This window comes from Pleurodeles waltl, chromosome 6 (assembly GCF_031143425.1).
Source record: "Pleurodeles waltl isolate 20211129_DDA chromosome 6, aPleWal1.hap1.20221129, whole genome shotgun sequence".
Classification (NCBI taxonomy): Eukaryota; Metazoa; Chordata; class Amphibia; order Caudata; family Salamandridae; genus Pleurodeles; species Pleurodeles waltl.
In genome coordinates, this window is record NC_090445.1 from 940,569,983 (window position 1) to 940,589,535 (window position 19,553).

Below are 19,553 nucleotides of genomic sequence, written 5' to 3' on the forward strand. Positions count from 1 at the left end.
CCCGATAAAAATGATACCTCACTTGTGTGGGTGGGCCAGGTGCCTGCAACAGAATAAGGCCCAAAACTTGTAGAGATAGAGGGGATAGCACAGCGAGTTTATAAGGACATATTCTTTTATACATCTTTAGACGGACTCTGCTTTGGGGACCCACATAAGTGAGGTGTCATTTTACTTGGGAGACTGAGGGGAAAACTGGGGAGTAGGAATTTTGTGCTGGAGCGGTGATCCTACTAAGAAAAGTCAGGAAAATATGCTTTTTTTATGCAAATTTTGAGGTTTACAGAGACGTCTGGGTAAGAAAATGTTGGGGGAGCCACGCAAGCCACACCTCCCTGGACTCCTTGAGGTGTCTAGTTTTAAAAAAATGTCTGGGTTTTGTAGGTTTCCCTAGATGAAGGCCGCACCCAGGACCAAAAACATAGGTGGGCCCTGCCCCCCAAACACAGTTATTTTTGTAATATATCATTTTGATGTGTGCACATACGTCCGTGATGTGCCAAACACTAAAATTGTGAAAAGAAACACACTTAGGTTATGTGAAAAAGACCCCTCACCCACCAACCAAGTTGGTGGCATGCTTCATCATCGGTGACCCACCTGAGGCACCTAGCGTGTCACAGGTGTGCTGCAACGCCTGATTACAGCGGAGCAGGTTTTGTCATTTTTACCACACATACTGGTTGGATTTGGCACAAGGGTGAGTGATGGTTCAGTGGATCAAATTTTATTAACAAGAGATTTCACAAAAACGAAATGCACTGTTAATAACTGAAAGGCAAAAAACTGAACCAATGACTCACAGCTCGTGAGCTGTAAAGCCGCGACAAGGCACCAACCGCTTTACAGTCCATTCACACACCTTTCATACATGACACGCACAAGACCATTCACACCGCCAGCCACGGGCCCAGCACATTACAACACTCACATCGACAGACCGCACCACTCAAGGGCCCATCACTTACATACGCCCACATGCCTGATACAAGAATCACACCAGCTGATGGGAGTGTGGACTGGCGTTTGGCTGGCACCGCCAGCCAAGCGCCACCCCAAGCACACCGCCAGCCAAGCCCCACCCCAAGCACACCGCCTTCCAAGCCCCACCCCACGCACACCGCCAGCCAAGCGCCACCCCAAGCACACCGCCAGCCAAGCGCCACCCCAAGCACACCGCCAGCCAAGCGCCACCCCAAGCACACCGCCTTCCAAGCCCCACACCACGCACACCGCCAGCCAAGCGCCACCCCAAGCACACCGCCAGCCAAGCCCCACCCCAAGCACACCGCCTTCCAAGCACCACCCCACGCACACCGCCAGCCAAGCGCCACCCCACGCACACCGCCAGCCAAGCGCCACCCCACGCACACCGCCAGCCAAGCACCACCCCATGCACACCGCCATCACTTTTTTTTGTTTATAAACAACAAAGAAACCACTAATTATAAAATAAGCACAAAACTACAAACACAAAAGCTCTAACTAAATACATGACAGAGATGCCAACTGTGAAACATATGAAAATATAAAACAGACAGCTTACGCTCACGGTATTTCCCAGAAGTTTTTTTTTGTATGGTAACTTCTATAACAGCTGGGCACACACAGCCCAGGCTTTGAAGGGTATTCGGGGCAGTACATCCGGCTCTCCCTTCGGATTAATCTCCGGGCACATACTCTACATTTCTTTGTGGGCAAGTCTTTTTTGGGAGTGGGAGGAATGTGATCTGGAAAGTGCCGATCTTTCAATCTAGCCACATCCTCCACCACTTCTACTCTAGGAACTCTTGCCGGTTCCACCACAATAAGGCTTTCTATCACCAACTCCTGAAATTTAACAAATGTCATCCTTGACTCAGGTGAACAATCCTTGTATACAATAAAGGCATTAAAAGTTGCCAAATGAAATAAATGTAGGGCCAACTTTTTATACCACACATAAGACTTACGAAGAGCAGTGTAAGGTTCCAACCTCTGATCTACTCTATCAACACCACCCATGTGCCTATTGTAGTCCAAAATGCACGCAGGTTTGCGCACTTCCGCAACCTGACCCCAAACAGCCACAGGGGAAGTACTCTCATCATGGATGGTCGATAGCATGTACACATCCCTCCTGTCTGAAAATTTCATAGCTAGCAGCTCATTATTCCGCAAGGCACTGCACTGTCCCCTCACACGTTTCTTACAGACAAGCTCCCTTGGATAGCCTTTCCGGTTAGAACGGATTGTGCCACAAGCAACAGTGTCCACTCTAAACAACTCCTTGAACAACTGCACTCCAGTGTAGAAATTATCTACGTACAAATGGTGACCTTTGGTAAACAGCCGTCTAGCAAGTTCACACAATTTTTTTTCGCTAACTCCAAAAGTGGCCGGACAACCAGGAGGGTCAATATTGGAATCCCTACGAGTGTAGACCCGGAAATTATACACATATCCTGTACTGCTTTCTGACAGCAGATACAATTTAATCCCATACCGTGCCCTCTTACTAGGAATGTACTGTTTAAAAACTAAACGCTCCTTGAAAAGGACCAAAGACTCGTCCACACTTATCTCTTTGCCTGGAACATAGACCTCTGAAAACCGATCCATAAAATGATCAAGGACAGGCCTAATCTTAAAAAGACGGTCACAATCAGGGTGATCTCGTGGCAAGGCTAAAGCATTGTCTACAAAATGCAACATACGAAGAAGAAGCAAATACCGATTACGTGTCATAGTTGCAGGAAATATAGCGGTTGCCATCAAGGGACTAGTAGACCAATAAGAAGCCAATGACGGCTTCCTGATCAACCCCATCAAAAAAGTCAAACCTAAAAACCTTTTCATCTCTTCCAGATATGTGGGAACCCACTGAGTAGCTCTAGACTGAGGCTTAAGTCTGGCAGCGTTGTCCCGCAAATATTGCTCTGCATACACATTTGTCTGCTCCACAATCTCTTCCAAAAATACATCGTCCATAAACAAGTGAAAGAAATGGACAGGCAAAAAGTTTTCCGTATTAACTCTACACCCTGGGAGACCAGTAAATGCAGGTAACTGTGGCTGCTCCATGTTTGGGGCAATCCAGGTGTCAGGTCTTCTAATGGGAAACCCTTCAGCCCCAGGCTGCTACACTCTTGGCTCATCAATGTCCTCCTCTAACACAGGCCCTTCATCTGCACTGAGAGTAGCTTCCTCATCAGAAGAATACTCTCGGACAGAAAACTCACTTCCAGAATCTCCTGCTTCCTCCTCTGCCTCAGATGCAGAGTCAGTGTCGTAATCATGGTCTGAAGACGACTCAAAGAGCATGCGAACAACCTGCTGAGCGGTCACTCTGCGGCTAGCCATGATCCTCACTAACAACAAATGGATTGCCAACAACAACTAGCACTAAAATAAGTAATAAACAAAGTGTAGCTTTATCACAAAGAGTTATGTACTACAAAAAACTATACCACTCACTTGCCTGAAAAAGCTACTCACCAAGCAACTACTCTGCACAGACACAGCAATCACCAATGATATCCCACTAAAAAGAAAAAAGCAAATTAGACAAATGACAACACAAACATCACTGTGCTCAAATCTAAGGACAATGTCAAACACACAATACTGCATTTAGTACACCACCTACAAACATGTCATTCATGCATGTCAACAATACTCCTTTGGAGTAAATTGCTTTCACTTACCTAAAACATGCAACTATGCAAACCGCAGGACAACTACTGCCAAAACCGCAAGGATCCACAGCAAAGGAAGCAAAAGCGTTGAACTAGAAGAAAAAGAAGAAATAAATTGTTATAATCACAAATACAAATACTTCGCCAGTTGACAAACACCCCACCACCAAGAACTTAGAAGTTGTCCCTGGTACCTGAGTGGATCCTGCCCCCCTCGGGGGTAGATGGGCATAAAATAATTGGCCAATCTGCCCCCAAGGGGGGCAGAAATGGGCAACACCTCTGTGCCCCCTTTAGGGGGCGACCCTTCCCAAAGGGGGCACCCCCAGCACAAAACAAAACAAAAAAAAAACATCCCTGGCGTATTGGTGGTTTCTGCCCTCCTTGGGGGCAGATGGGAGATGGCCAATACGAACTTTCCCCACTTTAGGGGGGTGACCGTTGCCCAAGGGGTGCCCCCAAACACACACCACACACACACACACCACACAATCCCTGGCGCCTAGTGTGCTTCGACCCCCCCCCCCCCGGGGGCCAGATCGTCCCAAAAAATGGCTGGTCTGCCATCGGGGAGGCCAAAACAGAAAAAAAAAATAGCCCCCCAGGGGAGCGACCCTTGCCCAAGGGGTTGGCCCCAAAATAAACAATAAAAACAAAATCCCTGGTGTCTAGTGGATTTCACCCCCCCCCCTCCTTGGGGGCAGATCAGCCCAAAAATTGGCGATCTTTCCCCGGGGGGGGGGGGGGGCAAAATACTATAAAAAAATAGCCCCAAAAAGAAACTTTTCTTTACAAATAAATCCCTGGTGTCTAGTGGATTTCGCCAACCCCCCCCCCCCCCCCCGGGGGGCAGATCGGCCAAAAAAAAGGCGATCTGCCCCCAGGGGGGGGGGGGGGGGCGAAATCCACTAGACACCAGGGATTTATTTTTAGTGAAAAGTTTCTTTTGGGGGCGACCCCTTGGGCAAGGGTCACCCCCAAAAAATACAATAAAAACAAAATCCCTGGCGCTGTGCGCGCGCTGACGTCATCGGATTGCCGGGAGGGTGTCGGGGGTGGAAGGGGAAGGTCTTCCCCTTCCATCCTCCCCTTGTGGGGGGAAGGGGGGTGCGCGCTAGCGCTCCCCCAAGTTCCCGTGCCTTGGACGAGGTGACCTCGTCCAAGGCACACGGGAACTGTAGCCTTGGACGAGGTCACCTCGTCCAAGGCACAGAACGGGTTAAACACCCCCTTCCAAGCCAATTTTAGGATCGAACATTGAGCTTGAAGTCTATGACGTATTTTTGTTTGAAATTGCAGATCAACAATCCGATCAAGGCTTTCAACATTTTCCATTATATTTCAAGAGGAGGTGTGCAACTGCTTCAAATGCTCATCTGATGTGTCACTGTCATGGCGGCAATATCCTGAGCCTCATCTGGATCTTGAGTCAGAAGTACTTCTGATAGAGGCATTTGAGCAATACTCTTTTATAGCTGTCAGTATATGGAATAGGAGATACTTTCCAGTTGCATAGGATGCCACACTGGTAATCTGGAAATAATTCAGTGACAGCTGTTTTACTGTAAAAGGTTATTTATTAGGACAGGATTGCGTAAGTAACATAACCATTAACTTTTAAACGTAACCGTAACTTTAATAATAAAGCCCTCCCATTAACATCTCCTCGCTCATCCTTCCCCTTCAAACCCTTATCTCGTTTTCCTTCCCCTACGCACTCCCCTTTTCCTTTCTTGCCCCATTTGGTTCGTGCGTACCCCCACTCAGAGCCTTCACCTGCTTGTTTAGTCCCTGGAAGGGTGGCCAAGCCCGCATCTGACTCACCACCCTCCCCCATCTACTGCCAACCAGCACAAACCCATTTGGCGTTTTGCTGCCCCACCCCCCCTAAGGCCACGCTACTGCGACCAGTACTTCTCATTTCTTGTTTGTAATCCACAAGTTCTCTCCCCACAGCTCCTCAACCAGCAGTCTCAGATCTGTCAGATAGTATGCGTTTCCCAGTGTGGACAGGTGAACACCATCGTCTCTGAACAGTGCAACCTCCTGCTCTGTAATGTTCTCATGTTTCAGTATTTTGATCCCTTGCGCCCAGCAAAAACCCTCATTGCTCTGTTAAGTTTCCTTCGCGCCCGCTCCATGGCTCCATACTTTACTGCCCCTCTCCACACTCTACGTGGAACAAACTCTGCCCACACCAAGCATGTACCATGCAGTTTTTTTTAGTTTTTTTTTTAGAATCTCCAAATCCCTCCGCATGTGTTGCAGTAGAGTGAGTCCTGACAATTTTACGAGATCATTCTCTCCCAAATGTATGATTAACAAATCTGGACATCCCCAGTTCAATAAGTTAGCAGTGATGAAAGGAAGCAGGTTACCCCACCGCATTCCGCTCTTTCCCCACCATAGCACCTCGTGCCGCCTGCTGGATAGTCCCAGGGCCCGACCATATATCTGTTTCTCCGCGAACTTCGCTGCCCAGTGGACAAATGAATGGCCGACCAGCCATGTAACCGTCTTGCCCTGCGATGGACCAAACGCATCTCCTGCTATGGAAAACAACTGTAACATGTGTTTTTTAACATAACAAACCCCCCCCCTTTTTCCAAAACTCCCTACAGCTGTCTCTTCCCACCTTTCAGGGTCTAACGTAACGTTCACAACACCTTAATCGCCAGCGGCCTTTCCCTGATCTTTGCCCAGTCCCAACCCAAATGCGCCGCGGCCGTAGCTGCCCCCATCCTAAACAAATGCGTGCCAAAAATCCATGTCCCGGCGGCCCACACGTTCCAACGCCATCCTTAACACTCGTAAAAGCTGAAAGCTAGTGAGCTTGGACCTTGATCTGTGCACACAAACCCCGGCTTCCTTGTTTGACATCCGTGAGGATTGAAACTTGCTCCATTCCGTGACTGGGTAGGCCAATACATTGCCCCCTTTCTCTAACCATACCCACTTTCCTTTACCTAGCTGATCGGTTTTCGATCGTCTAAGCCATGATCCCCAATCGATCGCCGTGCACACACACCTCCCTGTGTCGTATCCCAACTGCTGCCCCCACACCCAAGAATTCTGACACTCTAAAAGCTCCAAAAAACATCCACACCATGCATAAGCGGAAAAGTGCTAGTTAGTATTCGTCTGCGCAACATACCGGCAGTACGTGTAACAACTTTAGTAACAAGTCAAAATCAATGGGTTCCTTGGCCGTTCTACCCTCTACCGCTCAGATTCTGCCCCAACCTTTTAACATTCTTCCCAACAGATCATTTCTTGCTGGGTCGTGATCAAACAACAATTTCCCATAAAAAGATACACCCGCCAGTTTACCCCCGATAGTGGCCGCTGATAAACCTCTCTGAATCATGCACAGAACAAAACGCAACGCCCAATGCTGTAGCTGTTTGTCACTCTGTCCCCAAAAATTTCCTGTAAACCGCTCAAAAGACTGAAAATCCAACCAGGCCAACCGGTAACATCGCCGAGTGGATTCCGCTAAAAACATCTCCACCAGTCCCGTGATCATCATGCCCCCATTCCCAAATGTCTGCCGGGACCGCTGTCTAGGGCCACGCCTCTGCGCACCATCTGCCATCCCAGAAAATCCCTAAAACATGCGCTCCTGCTGCATCTGAAAATATCTGCACCTGCCATACTGTCTCTTCTTCGCAGAACCACATGGATACACAGTTGAATTGTTTCAGAAATGTTTCCCACATCCTAACATCTTCTCTACGGACAAACCTAGTCGCCTGCAAAACGTCCTCCCCCCCCCTAACTGCCCTACAAGCAAAGTTAAGGTACCCCGACAGCTTCTGGGCTGTTCTCAAATCAATTTTTCATGCCTCCTTCACCGTGACCAAGAAAACCAGCATCTCTGTTACTTTCTGTGCCGGTAATCTGGCCGCCATTGTACTGGAGTCTAACTCAATACCCAGAAAGGTGAGTACCGATGAGGGACCTTTGGTCTTTTCGGGTGCCAACGGCACTCCCATCTGCTGTGCCATGTCCTGAAAATTTTCCAGAGCCGTCCGGCATTCCCCTGCATCCTTCCTTCCTACAAAACGGAAGTCATCCAAGTAATGAGTCACCGCATAATGCCCACTGCTCTTGACAAAAACCCACTGCCTGAAGGTGCTAAAGGCTTCGAACAAGGTGCATGAAATCGCGCAACCCATGGGCAGGACCCTGTCCACATAGATTGCTCCTTCAAACTGCATCCCCAGCAAATCAAAATCCCTTGGATGTATCGGCAATAACCTGAAAGCTGATTGTATATCGCATTTTGCCAGTTCTGCCCCATGGCCACATGCCCTGACCAATTTTTATAGCATCATCCACAGATGCATACACCACTCTGGTGTCTTCGGCTGCAATGAAATCGTTAACAGATGTGCCCTCCGGCCATGAGAGGTGATGTTTCAACCTGAATTCACCCGGGGCCTTCTTCGGCACGACTCCCAATGGGGATATCCTCAAATTCTGACTTGGCCCGCAATTCTGCCCAATGACAGTTCCTTGTCCAACTTTTTCTTTACCACCTGTGGTAGTTCCTTTGCAGACCGCAAGTTGTCTGCCCAGCGTCTCGCCCGTAGGCCTTGGTAACTGACCCTGAAACCTTCTTGAAAACCTTCTGCTAACTTAAAAGCAGCTGCCCTATCCGTGTATATACGCAGCCATGGTAAGATAAAGTCTAACCTAACGGCATAGGCCCCTTTTGGAGCAGTAGCGCCCTGTGTCCCTCTGCCTTTAGCCGCCCTCCATTGTTCGGAGGGACTGGAGAGTGAAAGGCATTGTGTGACCAGGTGATGGCCCCCGCACTTGGAGCAGTCATGTTTAAATTTGTAAGGATGTCTGGAGCAGAAACCCTTGTTGAAATTCCAGCACGCTCCTGTCGTGTTAGGTGTTGTTCTTTGACCCACACCCGCAATAGGGTCAGGGTATTTCTCGCAATAAATGCTTGCAAAGATTTAAAACGCAGATGTCCAATTGTCCATATTAATTGGCACCCTCGGCCTACGGGCCAACTCCCACTCCTCTTCCTTAGAGCCTTCTTTGGCTTGTATGTCCCTATGTAACAGTTTAAAAACGTCTACGTACTTGTGTCTCCATATTCTGGCCTTTGTTTTCTCCGCTACGTGTGAGCCCAATGGCATAGCCAGTCCCATATAGGGTAGCCTCTTCTTGTGTTCTCCCCCTTCCTTCTCTTCTGTGCCTGACTTCTCTCCTGCTGCCTTGTCCCCGCCCTCAGTTGTACCTCTGGCTTGCAGCTTTGTGCCTCTTTCCCCGCCCTGCTTATCTTTACCTGTTAGTGTGTCAAATATCGAACCTTCCCTACCCCAACGGATTTGTAAATTGGAGTGTCATCCCCTTTTGCACCGTCCCCCCAAACCGACCACCATTGCCCTTTACCTCTGCCATGTGTAGCCACCGGCCACGAAACCTTCCGGGCCCCTCGGCCCCGTGCTTGTTCTTGCCTTCTTTCCTGTGGACCACTGCTGTTGTCCCACTCCTGAAAAATAGAAGCGGAGAGAGGGGTTACGCCGCTCCTGCGTCCTCTTCCCCTCCCCCTTGTGCTGTGTACCTCTGTATCCCTGGTCTCCCCCTCTTCCCATTCTTCCAGAACCTCTTCATAGTCAAGTTCCAGCACATCCTCTTCGCACACAACCATCCGTTTCTCAACACTCCCACTCCTCATCATGTAGTTATTAGACATATCATCGTGACCCACATGGCGTCCGCCATCTCTGTGATGTCCCTGATCCTGCGGAGTAGAGAAGGCCGCCGGAGACCCCTCTAGCGCTTCTGACCAACGTGCCGGGGCCGTATTGCGCTCCGTTGGTATCGCCTTCTTTCTGCCAACCTCTTGCGTTGGCATTGACCTTCCGCGTGGCCGTATGCGCCACTGGCTCCAATCGCGCTACCTAAACCACTATCCTCCCCGACTTCTTGTCCCCTTCCGCTCGGGACCCATACCCAGCTGCCGCTCCGCCCTTAGGTAAAGACAGGTCCATGGGCGTAGTTTCTATGATGGGGGTGGGGAGTTCCTGCCCCAACGTTTCTTGCTCGGGGGCCCCGTCCGCCACGCTCTGGTTCTGTGATAGCACAACCTCCCCTGCCTGCTGAACTGGCGCTGTGCCCTCCCCTGAGGGGCCTGGCTCAGCTTTGGGGCCCTCCCCGTCTCCCAATTGGCTGGCGGGGGAGGTTGCGCCAAGCGCCCGCCCCAACGCCGCTTTTTTGGGCTTTTTGGCCCTCTCTGGGGATGTGCATGCGGCAACTGCCGCTGCTACTCGACTGGATGTGGCACGCACCGGCCGTACCATCCCCACCCAGGCCTGTTCCAGGACCCCAGGCCTGAGGAGGTCAGCCCGCCCGCTTCTCCAAGAATGCAAAGCGCAGCTTGTACCGCTTCTGCGTCGTGGCTGGTTGCCATGGCGCTGGGGCAGAGGTCCTTCCCGACCTTACCTGCCTGTACCCCCCTGCTGCGTGCCACAAAGGGTGTGTTGAGAAAGGATACGTGTGCCCTGCGTAACCTGGCGCCTCCCGGGGTCCTGCGGGGGTCCTGGCAAGAGGGGGTCCCGATAGTGCATTGGTTTTTGCCTTGTGTAATAACCCCCTTGTACAAAATTGTATATATATTTTTTTTTTTTTGGAGGGGGTGCGGGTTGGGGGGGGGGCCTGTATTGTCCCTAACTCACTTAATTGGGCCTTAAAGGCCGGTGGCGAGGGCCCCACACTGTAATGATGTGGCCTCCCCGCCTAAATAATTATAGTAGCCCAGCCTGAGTCTATCGCGTAGTATTATATATATTTATTTTTATTTATTTATTATTATGTATTTATTTTTATTCTTTTTTATATATTGGGCCCCCACGCGGTCGGAGCCAGTACAATCTGGACCGCCGCTACTGTAATGAAATGTTGGGCCTATAAAACAAAAAGGCCTGCTGGCGGGGCCCCCAGGGGCCGCGGTGGCTTAAACCCAGCCACCTGTTTACCGCAGCCGCGGAGCCACGAGTGCAGGCCGGCCAGCAAACACGTGCCTTGTTCCTGGAAAGGGGGGAGCGGCCGCTCGAAAAGGAGCGTATGGCTGCCCCCAGTAGATGTAAAAGGAGGAAGGGGGGTGGCACGCGGGTTGAAAGCGCGCCCGACCTTCTGCTATAAAGGAAAAGGGGCGATACACTTATACCCCGTCCCCGCCCTGGGCCCCACCCTACCTGAACCGCAAAAGGTCCAGAAGTGAAGATCCCCAGGGACCGGCCACTCCAAACTAAACCGCACAATGGGAGTGCGGAAAGAGGCCGGTCCCTCCACCCCAACCCCTTTTATTCCCTCCCCTTAGACCCACCCCCACTTACCTTTTCCCCAATCCCTGTCCCCATCGCCGTCACTTCCTTCCCGAACTGGCCCGCGGGAAGACTAGAGCATTGCTCTTGCTTCCCGCGGGCCCCTCCATAGTCCACACAGATCAGATATAAACTGTATTCATTTTAAACAGCCACCCATTATCCAAGTGCTTTGTCATGCTTAAATATTATTTATTTGTAGGGAATGAAATCTGAATAATACTGGGCTTACCACTTAATGAGAATTGCATTTTACAGAAATTAAGTGAAATATGGATATTTGTGCCAACGCGTTTTGTGCTATAAAAGCAATCAACTGTGATATATGTAGTGTATATGCAGGTGTGCAAAGTATAATATGCAATTTATTAACATTTTCAGTGAGGGCGGGGGGAGCATAACTCCCAAAAGGCAAAGTCTTGCGTTTGTCAAAATACTCTTCTCCTCCTTCCACAATGGTAATACATTGCATATTCTGTTCTGTAAATCTGCATATATCTTGCGTATGGCGTGGCATTTTTTATGTTCATTTGTTGTAGGTACTTTATTTAACCAATACCATGATGCAAGGGTTAAATGTGTTCAGCTCGGTAAAAACACATTGAAGAGGCCTTGAATCCATTGGGATATTTTTCCATATCTAGTTATAATATGCAATGTTTGAGGAAGTTAACAGTGTTATTACCATATAAAGTTCACTCTATTGTGGCAATACATTGCAATTTGACCTTTGCACTATAGCAGTAAATGTGTGAATGGTCTTCATTTATTTTTACTGCCACAGCATAAATATAATTTTTTATGTATGCTGATGCGGATTGTGTAATATTCTGTTGGCAAGTTCCCATGGCCCTTTCAGTGGTTTTGTGAGTTTGAGACAAAACCATAACTTAGTTTTTTTTACTTGTCTTTTTTCATTTATTATTTTGTAGGTATTTTTTATAATACACTATGCACAGCCTTTGTCTCTCCCCGTCTTTGTCATTTTTTTCTCTGCCTCTCTTTTTCTAAATATCGCTCCGCCTCACACTCTTCTACTTTTAGATGATTCTGCTACCTAAAATGATGTCTCTCATGATTGTGTTTTAAATCAAATGTTACACTATGTATTCTACATTTTTTTTCTAACCTGTTACTCAAGTTTTCCATGTCTCTGTGACGCCCTCATCTCACTGCTTTGGGTCAGACACTTTTTATCATACCCCCTTTTCCTGTGGAATTTTGGTATCACAGCACAAAAGTCACGCTTCAAAGTCAAAGTTTCAGCAGCCAGTTCCATTTGTAAAAACATTCAAATGTGATTTACGTGAGCCACAAGTCACTAAATCACAACTTAAGTAGCAGAAATATACAAAGGTGTTAATTCTTTCTTTCAAGTCTATTTGACACCTTTTTCGTATGGCTATTTCTCAGAAATTGCTTAACAGGTTTTTACCAAACCAATTAAAGCTTGCTATCTGAGTACATTCCTATTATTATACCAGTATTTTGCTGTAGGTGTGTGCACAATATCTTACTGGAGCTTAAGTGGGAAAACACATTCTCAACCAAACACCCCTTAGCTTTGTTCCCCTTGACCTCAGTAAATTACTGGTGAATTTCAGTGTTTTTGAGTTTAAAATTCTATTTTTAACTGACAGTTTCACTTAACTATACATCATTTTAACCTTTTGTTTCTTCAGTGAATGTTTAAGTTTTTTTTTTTAAATATAAAGTAAGTTATTATTACCAGACCTAACTACAATGTCACTTTAGCCATTGTTTTATCATATATTCACAGAAAAAACGAGGGATAGAGTGGCATTTTAGATAGGTGAATATGTCAGTGCCAACAAAAAGGTTTTGCACTAAAATAACAAAGAAATTTGCTAGATATAGTTAGCAAAGCTAACTGTAACTTGCACCCCCATAATGCACTGCTTATGGCCTCAGATATTAAATCACTCAAGACATAGGGCCTCATTACGACCCTGGCGGGCGGCGGAGGCCGCCCGCCAGGATGCCGCCCTCCAAAATACTGCGCCGCGGTCAAAAGACTGCGGCGGGTATTACAAGTTTTCCCCTGGGCTGGCGGGCGGTTGCTGAAAAACCGCCCGCCAGCCCAGGGGAAAACGACCTTCCCACGAGGATGCCGGCTCGTAATCGAGCCGGCGGAGTGGGAAGGTGCGACGGGTGCAGTGGCACCCGTCGCGTATTTCAGTGTCTGCAAGGCAGACACTGAAATACTTTGCGGGGCCCTCTTACGGGGGCCCCGCGACCCCCCCTACCGCCATCCTGTTCATGGCGGCTTTCCCGCCATGAACAGGATGGCGGTAGGGGGGGTCGGAATCCTCATGGCTGCGGAGCACGCTCCGCAGCCATGGAGGATTCACACGAGCAGCGGAAAGTCAGCGGGAGACCGCTGACTTTCCGCTTCTGACCGCGGCTGAACCGCCGCGGTCAGAATGCTCGTTGGAGCACCGCCAGCCTGTTGGCGGTGCTCCCGTGGTCGGTGGCCCTGGCGGCCACCGGCCGCCAGGGTCAGAATGACCCTCATAATCTATGATATCATTTATGACGTCACTGATAAAAATGCTGATTTTGTTGTATTATTTAGGCCCCACGGGGATCCCTCTGTGACCCACCCCCCTTCCCCAACCACAGGGCTACGAGAGGCAGAGTATCCTTAGCGTATCTCCTAATATTATTATTTTTTTAAAACTTTATGCAGGGAACTAAGTCCTTGAGTCCTGTAATGGCTGCCAGCAACATTTTTCTCATGTTGGTGGCAACCAATCAGAGGGCTGGCTCGCTCCCGCTGGAGTCTGACTCCACAGGAGCAAATTGGCTCAAGGGAAGAAAAGCACACGGGGCCAATCAGAGTGCTCCATTTTTTACTTGGCCCTCAGGCGCGACTCTGGTGGGAGTCCCTCCAACCCAACAGTCCCCATATCCAAATATATTTAAACCTTCATTTCTCAAAAACTACCCAGCGGATTTACACCAAATCACAAAAAGTACAGTCTGTGAACTAAGATCCAGCTTCCTACCAAACCTGGTGTAATTCCGTTCATCAGTTTTTGCAGTAAGCCTTCTTAAAAGTAAGTCTATGGAAAATGCATGAGGATTTTGCTTTCACAGCACCTGCATGAAAGATCACTGTGAAACTTTCCATGCACAAACTAGGCAGGCAAGAGCACTTTTTTGGAGAGGTTTGTGAAGATTCATCTAAAGGTGCTAAAGTTATTAGGAAAACAAAAAAAGCATTTCCTACGGGAAAGCTGACCTAACTATAACTACCCAGTGGTGACCGCCACTGGGTAATATCTAAAATTATGCAAACCTTATGGCACACAGGTCGGAGGTAATAAACTTGAGTCAAAATTGTAAAATTATGTTGGCCACAGTGTTCTTAATGTCTCTGCAACTGGGATAAAAAGTATCAGTGAAGTTTTATTAAGTATTCCAATGTCATTTATTTTTCACATAACAGCAGCAGAGTCAGTAATACAAAGAAACTGACAATGGTTGTGCTTGAGTATACCTCTCCCAATGAAGCGATAGACAGAGCTTCAAGGGGTGTTAAGTCAATTTCTCTAGAATCCTTGGCTGGCTGCTGCTTCCACCAAACAGCAAGTGCCACCTGAGCTACTGCAATGACCTTTATGATTGTTACTATCCAAGACAAAATTGGTAGCAATCTGGTCCGCAAAGCAGAAGAATAAAATATTTGAGTCCATGCAGGTTAAGCTCCAGAATATGTTGAATGAGCTAGCAGTAAACCCTAGATTATATATGTCCAAATTTAGGCAGCCTGCGAATAACTCACTGCCAGAATCATTGCAAATACATGGCAACGTTTTTGAGAGAAAAGTGGGAGATTTATAGAAAAAAAATTGGGAGAATGTATTTCCCCTGTTGGCTTTTATGGGGGCTTCAACAAGGTTACTATTATAAATGGGATTTGCAAGTCTGCTTCTGCAGGATCAGATATTAGATACGCAAATGTGCATTTTTTTCCCTTACCTGTCAGGAGTATGGAGAAAGTTTGCGGGCCAGCCGGAGCTGTGGACCAATTCTGGGGCATGTGACAAACGCCTCCCAAGAGCGATGCCCAGCGGGCCATGGGAGGCCCAACTCTGCTAAAGAAAAGTGTGCCGATTGGCCAGCATTCTTCAAACCAGACAATCAGGTGCGAAGGCAACAAGCATCATATGATTTAAAGAGGGTGCAGGATGGCACCCCTAGAACAAGCAATCCCTGCTCCCCTATCCACCCCAGCATTGACCCATTCACCCACACCATAAAAAGGGCTTCACAGCTGAAGGTTTTTGGTCTGGGAGTTAAGCGGAGGATAAAACTCAGCTGGACGGATAGCACAATAGCCTAAAGAAGGAGAGCTGCTCAGGTAGTGTCCTAGGGATTCCTCACGGCAGGGACACAGGGAAGCAGACAAAGGCCATCAGCGGGCATACACCGCACTTGCAGTCTGGGCAAGGCGAGGGGGCCGCCCACTGCAATTTAGTAGCAAGGGAAGCCTCGCCGCAAATGCTGACTGCCTGACCAAAGGGCCCTTGGATGGATGGCTGTGCAGGAACACTTGTGACTAGTAGCATAGCATGTGACTCACAGGTTAACATGAAGGACAAAGAAACCTTTTATTATGCTTTGAACTTGATGACCAGTATTGCGCTGTTTGTGTTGATGTATGAGTCAATAAACTGCAGCCGTTTTATCCCAATAATGTCTCCCCTCTGTTTGTGCCACAGGGAAGGGGGGAGGTTGAACCAGGGGTACCCAAGGAACGGCAGGAATGGGGACATTGACTCTAGCACGTCTGGGAGGGGTTAGTGCTATAGAAGGCAGAAAGAGCGTGATGCAAGTGTTGTGCACTGGCCTGCAGGAGCAGTTTACTGGCTATCAATACTCCAAGTTACACAAGATGAAGCTTGCAGAGGAATGTAGGAATCGGGAGGTGGGAGACTAGCCTTGAAATCGGTAGTCTCCCGCCTGAATCAGAAGGGTTGGCATGTATGATTGGAGTCCCTAATTCAAGGAGTGCAACCATTCATGTTAGGTACATGGTGTTCCTCTTATAATGAGGACTTATGCAGAAACGGTGAATGGGGCACCCTCGTTCAGACTCCCTTGCCATTGTTGACCCTGAAAAGCACCAATTGCTGTTTGAGGAGGCTCCAGATCAGAAGTCGAGCAAATTGTTGCTGTATTCTTTGTAGGGGGCTTGGCCCCCCTAACTCTTTTTATCTAAGCAGTTCTCCTGCCTATTAAAAAATAGCGAGTTGAGCACCTCTGCTGGCTGCTCAGGCAACAGTTAAACCCAAGCAATAACAACCCCAGATGCACCAGGGCCCGGCTTCTCTGCGCGGCGCCTACCCTGGCTATGTTTAGTGTCATCCCATTTTATAGAACCAACCTTTTCCAAGACTGCAAGCACTGGAATGCTGCTTTCTGCATGTAAAGTATACTGTGTATCGTTCTGTTGGGACAAGAGAGAATGATTGAGGGTTTAGCAAGCCAGGTGGTGAAAGTAGCTTTTCAGCACGGGTATAAATCACCTAAATGTAGAATTTTACTCTTCTGGTTAATGTCTCAGATATGTTCAAAGTCCAACAGAAGACGACATGTTTATGTGGCTTAGACACCAAGGTTATTGTATGTCAGGCCCAAAGAATACAGCCACAGATCTGTGTCAGGATAAAATATAGATTTCCACAAACTGTTTAAAGTTTATTTGCAAGCACTAACCTTCCAAGGTGAAACGAGAGTACATGACATGAGAATGGAAAAAGCCATGCTCGGTTCTTATTATTTAGAACCACCTCTTTAAAGCTCACTATCTGTGAAATTATGGAAGAGTATTGTAATGTAGTATATGGTGGATTTCCCTTGAGGAAAGAAAGGAGCTTGGAGACGTTTTCCTTTCTCTAAAATATTAGGCTACCAAGACTGGGTCATCAAACTCTTGAGCCTTGTTTCGGACAGCCCTCTGGGTCATTACTGCCAGTTGAGGCTACTGAAGGACCTTCAAGGCCCCTTCCGTCATACTGACCATACACAAGCTCATACAACTGGCATGTTGTGTGCATGCTGGTGATAAAATGCTGTCGGGTAATGAGGCTGTGGTAAATGCACTGAGCTTCCTGAGAGGTGGCACACTTTCAGTACATCCTACCGTGGCACCTTTTTAGAGGTACACAGAAGTCTCTTTGAACCATCAGATTTATACCCAGGTTTGTGGTGTCCGAAGCCACCTTCAAAAGTTACATTGGTGTGTTGCTGGACAAACACATTGAGGGAGGAGGATGATGCTAGTACCAGCATGTGCAGATCTGCAGAGCAGACCGCAACAAGCCTCTGAAGGAGGGCCTCATTGCCCCACCAGGGCGGGCGCAATATTCCACTGCTCTGAACTTTAGTCAAGGGGCAGGTGTTCGTCCACACAAAGACACATTGCAGCCACTCTGTCCCTGTGTTACAAAGTCTCTTTCAGGTGTTAACTTTCATAATAAGTTGCGTTTTAAATACAGCTACATAACACACATTTCTAGGAACTTAGAATGGGTGTTTATTACCTCCCAAATTAGAATACTCAGTTTATCGACTTTCAGAAGGTTTGAAGGCTGAGTCTGACTTGCTGAGATTCCAAGTGCTAACCTCTGGCACATGCATTTTGTTAGTAGCGAGTGTTCAGGTCATTGAGCCACCCTGCGGATTACATTTAAAGCTTCAAAATTAGCAGTGCTTCATTACGGATTTGCAGGATGTTACTAACCAAGAGCAGATCAACAACAATCAGGTTCATGTTCCGGAAGTAACTAAAGCACCAGGGTGCATGCGGTTGAAAACATCTCCAACAAGCCGGAAGAAAACCCTAGCATATGTGTCCAAATTCGGGCAGTCAGGCAATGACCTTCTGTCCGAGTAAAAGCAATCCAAGGTTCAAAGGGTCGAGCCATTCAGGCTGGTTACATGGCTTCTCCCCTCTGAGGAGTCTTGGGAGGTATTATCCCCATTTTGCAATGTGTCATCAAGTACACCCTCCACGCAGCTCCTCTGTAGGAAACATGCACTCCATCCAGACTGCCTTGGTAAACAATGAACCATAAAGGCAGAAGAGGTGGAGCATGTCGTTATCAGTTATGTGCAGCACTGAGCTCCCATTTTTAACCTGCATTCCTACCCTGATTACAAGTGCACTGGCAGGGATCATGAATCGTTTACTACGCACACTTATTCCAGTGACTGATATCAGTTATTGCAAATGTTATACTCAAAGGCCCATTTCACAAAATAAAATAGGGAAAATGGTGTTGGAGACCTCTCCCTCCAATTTCATGAATGTTTCTGACTTTATGATATTCACCAAACATTCCCAAGAATAGGCCTTGAAATCTATGCTAGGAACAGATTTCCAGGCATACTCGTGGAAACGTCAGGCGACTTTTTAAAGAGGGTAATTAATATTCGTCCAGTACTGAAAGCTCCGTTGCGGGGAACTCCACAAAGGGGGAATTGGACCCCCCTGTGTAAATGAGTCGTTTTTTTCTGCAAAGAAAATATTTTTTCCTGTGGTGAAAGCCCTCCACCTATGCCTCCTGCAAGCCCCGGCAATCAATTCACCCTCACCCGGGAAATGGATCTGCACTGGCGTTAAAACCTAACCATTTCTCGGATGGAAATGTGAGAAGTGTCAGAATCTCTACAAACATACTTGTTTCCATCTATTCACAAACCTCCAAGGCCACCCGTGCCTTGAAACACCCATTCCCCTGCCTGTTGAGTGGGTTTTACAGGTGTGGAGAGGTTTATATAAATTAGCTTACACATGCCAGTATTCCTTTCAGTTTCTGGCAAGCGATAAAAGTACATTATTTTTATAACCAAATATACATTTGTTATTAGCGCCCATAATATTTGGAAACTCCTCAAACACACAAACAGTAATATACTTAAAGGAGCCACTGTCTGCCCCAAGCCTCCGGACTTCATTTACTAAAGAGGGGTGCAGGCAGCACCCCTGTGTGCAGCTAAGCACCCCAAAAATATAGACATGCTGCCCTCAGTCCAGACTTCTGCAAAGATTGTCAAGATGGCCACTTCTTTCACGCTCCAAGCATGAACCCGAGAAGCACCAATGTGCTCTTGGAGGAGTCTCTGGATTCGAAATTCTAAAACTGATTCCAAATAGCAGACAGAATGGGTACCTTTTTGGGACAAAGTAATGTCAGAGGTTATACAACTGCACACGTTGTAGGGGACTTGTCACCCCGTCACTTGCTTTGACTTTAGCAGTAGACGTGGATCTTAAAAAAGTGAGTTCAGCACCTCTGCTGACTTCTCAGAAAGATGTTAAACCAGCCATCCAGAACCCCAGATTCATGCGGGCACAGCTTTCCTGTGCGTTGCTCCTGCCCTGGCCATATTTAGTGCCAGTGTGTGTTCTACAGAACAATCCTTTTCCAAGACCGCAAGCCCCCGAATGCTGCTTTCTACATGGAAAGTAAACTGTGTGTCGCATTCTGGGACGAGA

At 47.7% G+C, this 19,553-nt stretch overlaps 1 protein-coding gene across 2 annotated transcripts in view; it reads left to right on the plus strand.

Annotated features, from left to right (window-relative positions):
• The window catches only part of INPP5A (inositol polyphosphate-5-phosphatase A), a 1,526,322-nt gene that overhangs the window by 162,631 nt on the left and 1,344,138 nt on the right, over window positions 1–19,553 (plus strand). The gene's annotated exons all lie outside the window — the stretch shown is intronic.